The following is a 4,509-nucleotide window of genomic DNA, read 5'->3' as shown; positions in this document are numbered from 1 at the left end:
TCTGTTTGCCACTGTGCCACGATATTTGTGAAACCATGTTAGAACATTGTGATTTGGATAGGTGGACAACCAGATGAGTGAGAAAGTGATTGGATGATGAGGTGCAGAGAGTAGTAGTTAAGGGGTGACACCCTCCCTGGAGTGAGTGTCGCTGGAGTCTTTTCTGGGCCCCATTCTGCTTCATGTCTTTGTCAGTGGCCTGGAGGAGTGGATGGAATTCACCTTCATTGAATCTAGGGATGATACCAAATGAAGGGAACAAATGGATATTCTGGAGGGTCAGGCTGCTGTTCGGGGCACCCTAGATAGGTGGAATGAAGAGGCAAATGGGAACTGTATGACACTCAACAAGGACAAATGTGAAGTGCTACAGAGGGAGGGAAGCACCAGTGCCACTGCCCAGCTCTGCAGCGACATGGTGAGCAGCTGAACAGGGGCCCTGTCCAGCTCCGTTCCTTGGCAGCAAGAATGAAGAACAGGCATCTGGAATAGGTTAGCAGGACACAAGCATCTTTGTTTCCTTTCAGGAAAGGAAACTAAATCTTGCAAAACAGAAAAGAAAGGCTCCCAAAGACTCTGGAAAGGAGATATGATCAAGAGAAATGCCATTCAGAAAAACAAAGAAATTGGGAAATGCAGTGAGCACAAGAAAATGATCTGGGAGCAAATGAGGTGTAGTGAGAAGGGACAAAAGATGCCAAAACAAAGCTCAGAGATGCTGCAAAATCATGGGAAAAACCAAGGAGCAGGAGAGGGCACTGAGGGCAAGACAGATGTGAAATGGCCTGGAGAGGAAAACAAAAAATTACAAAAACCTCTGCCCAAGCCAAAGCCAGCAACAGGCATGGCATGCCAGCAAGTGCAGGGCTATGGACCAAAGCTTGCCACTTTGATCCCCACTGAAATTGCAAAATTTCATTTCCTTTCACGAAAGGAAACTTTCAGGACACAAGCAATACATCTTAGGAAGGTATTACACCCCAATGTCCAGCAGTTGTTTGACCACGTTTAACTTCTACATTCATTTATGATCCCTAGCACAAGAAAAATGTATAAGAACTGTACCAAGTTCAGCAAAGAACTCTGAGCTATTACGGCACTGGAGCCCTTGTTGTTTGAGGAGGTGCTGAAGGAACTGGGCTTCATCAACTTGTAGAAGACATTGTTGGGGGGGAAATCAACAGCAGCTCACCAAGTACCTATGAGGAGGTTAGCAAGAAGGTGGGACCAGTCTCTTCATAGTGAGTGTGGCAGGAGAACAAGAGACAATGAGCCTAAATTGAAATGACAGATTTACAATGGTTAAAAGGAAGGACTTTTTACCTGTGAGAACAGTCAGGCAGTGAAAAGGTTCCCCAGAGGCTGTGCAGCCTCCATCTAAGGAGGTTTGTAATACCAAATGGGATAAAGCTCTTAGCAACTGTCCTGGTTTGAGCTAGGGTGAATAAATTTCTTCACAGTGGTTGTTACAGTGCTGTGTTTTGGATTCAGAATGAGAATGGTGTTGGTAAAACTCTGATGTTTTGGTTTTTTTGCTAAGTTAACTATATTGAGTCAAGGACTTTTTCCTTGTCTCATGCTCTGCCAGTGAGGAGGTACACAAAGGAAACTGGGAGAAAGCATAGCTGGGGCAGGTGACCTCAACTGACCAAATAGATATTCCACCCCATAGAACATCATGCCCAGGGGATGGGGAATTACCTGGAAGAGATGATCTGGGTTTGGGAAGGGAGTTCTGGCATCAGTATCAGATACTTTTTCCCTTTTTATATTATTGTAATTGTGTGGAGGCAAACTAGAGGCCAGAGACCTCTTCCAACCTGGATTGCCCGTAGATGGCAGCATAACTTAAAGTAGGAAAGTTACTCATTTTTACTGCACAAGAACCAAAAATATAAATTGATTTCTCTTTATTGCATCAGTTGATAAAATGATTGCATAATTTTTCAGATTATGCTAACAGCTGAGTATGATAAATTTCCCAAGCTTGAGAATTATAGGAAGAGGAAAAATAGAAATAAGCCTCACATAATTTCAAATGTATAAAACTGTGCAGCAGTGAAGGATACAGATAATTCTATACCTTAGAAGATTACTCTGTAAGTCTGTGTCAGTAATTCAAAATTTGATCCTTAGCTTTTATACAGGAAATATACTGTCACAATAGCACACAATAGCTACAGAGCCACTGCAGGTGTCCTAAAATGCTTACCCTATTACATTGCTTACTCCATGCCTCAAGTTTATGGTATACAGGCAAAACGATAGAAAATCCATTTCCCTGCCATGACCCAACTGAGTCAGCTTTCTTCCATCTTTGCTTTCACCTCTGTCTTCCACCTGCCCTTAAAAATCCCCCCATTTTGGAAAATTATTTTTGGCTTAAATAATTTTGGTACAGCACAGCTCAAAAATAGTTGTGTTAGCACAGGCATTGTAAAGTGTTCCAGTGCAGACAGGAAGCTGCATGCAGTTACAATGACCAGAAGAAATAAACTAGCACTAAAGTTTTGTTTATGAAGACTATTGTAGTCATTGTCCATGTGGGTGAGAAGAGCCTTGAAAACCATCTCATCACATACACAGTTTGAATACAGAAGGTATTAAAAGTTGAGCATTGATTTGGAAAAACACAAAAGGTCAGATTAAAAGGTTTTGACTGAAAGGCATGCTATTTCAAAATAAAAGATCAGAAGATGGTGTTGAAAGGGTTCCCCTATAATCATTTTAGGATCATTTGTCAGTACTTCTATTGAACACTAAAAATCCCTAATCTTCTTAAGCAAATCATTCTTTCAGCAACTTTAAGGTGAAAGAGCTAATTATGTGTGCCTATAGGTTAAATTCCTAGGGTAGAAATGTTCTACTAGGGAAATTAGGTTACTCAAGGGAGCAAGCTGAGAAATTATGAACACTTTTGTTCATTCTGAGGTCATGTCTTGCAGCACATTGGTTCAGATCTAGATTCCTTCTGGAGGAAATAAAACCAGATGAGCTCCAGCTGCAGGCCAAGCATATTCATGTCCACATAGAGAAACAGGGATCCAAATGTGAGGTTGGTCATTTGGAGAGTCTCAAATCCTACACGTGGGTACGTTCTATTGAGTATGTTTCAATGCTCCAATATGTTCATCTGTTTCTGTCACACCAAAAAGCTTTCTCCTGTAGACATAGTCTGGGAGTGTTGTCTTTGCAAGGAAGGCAGAATCAATGAAGTCAGATGTTCACATAATCTGAAGCTACTTTACTCTTCTTAGCAGAAGTCAGTCTTTTATATTACAGCAGTTTAAATGTATTTTCAGCTTATATAAAAGTGTTTCTCCCTGCTTCGAACAGGAAGGTTTTTAATGACCTTTAGAAACAATTGATTTAAAAAATGGATTCTGTCTTCCAGAATGTTCCTGCACTTAAAAACTTGAAACTGCTTCCTTCTGACTTAATTTGATCATCCTTGGCTCCTACATTTCAATTCAGGGGATGGTAAGGAGTTTGTCTCTATCCATTCCCTTGGTATCCAGCTGTATGTATACAAGTACCTCTGCGCGTGCTTGCCAGATATATCTCCTACATGAGGTGCTTAGCACAACTGTGCAGCTGTGCAGTCTGTGCTCCTATGGAGACTATTCCATACTTATTATATTTGTTGTCCTTCTGTTGGCTTTTACTAGTTTTTAGTATAACCTTTGAGATGAGTGATCTAGAACTGCACATAGTTAATTATATATTTTATTTAATCCTAATTTTGCTCCTAAAAGTAGAACTTGCCAAAACACATGAAGTTGCTCCTTGGAGCAATGGGAACACCTTCCATCCACCCTCAGCACAGGCTGAAATGACTGGAGAAGGCAATACCTACCTTCACTCTAAACTGCCAGTGGACACATCAGATGCTGTGTTAAGCCAAGTACTTTTGGTCAGGTCATCTAGCATTTTCCCTGGGATACATAGCTCTGATGACAGCTACCCCACAAAAGCAGCTAAAAAGGTGTGGGTTTTTTTCCTGCAGGAAAGAAGTTTCTGGAAGGAGACAAGAAGTCCTTCTTCTAGGAGTCAGAATGTGCTTCAGATTCAGCACTGAATTTCCCTGGGTCCCGAGGGCTTGCAACTCTGATTAATCCTGACATGCCTTGTGCCAGATTCCCCCTTCCCTGCCCCTGGTGTTCTACCTGATGCCTGGGGCTGGGCCTGGCCTGCATCCCGCACCTGCCTGGGGCAGTGGAACAGGCTCTGGCCATGGCATGGTTGCCTGACAGACAAAAGATTTTCTCCTATATAAAACTCAAGTTTCAACATGCATCATTTGGGTTACACACTGCAACCAGGCACTTCCTTTGTAAAGCCATTTTCTTTTACACCTTGAAAAGAATGCTTTTTAGTTAAGTGGCTGACAAATAATTAAACTGTGTTATTTTACAAATCCTGAAAAACTACAGGGCAGAGTTCACCATCTCAAACTGTCCATAAGCCCTAAATCTTGACTAGACACCTGATACAGATAGTACTTATCTT

Source organism: Lonchura striata, chromosome 1A (assembly GCF_050655825.1).
Source record: "Lonchura striata isolate lonStrDom1 chromosome 1A, ASM5065582v1, whole genome shotgun sequence".
Classification (NCBI taxonomy): Eukaryota; Metazoa; Chordata; class Aves; order Passeriformes; family Estrildidae; genus Lonchura; species Lonchura striata.
This window is presented reverse-complemented; position numbering follows the sequence as displayed.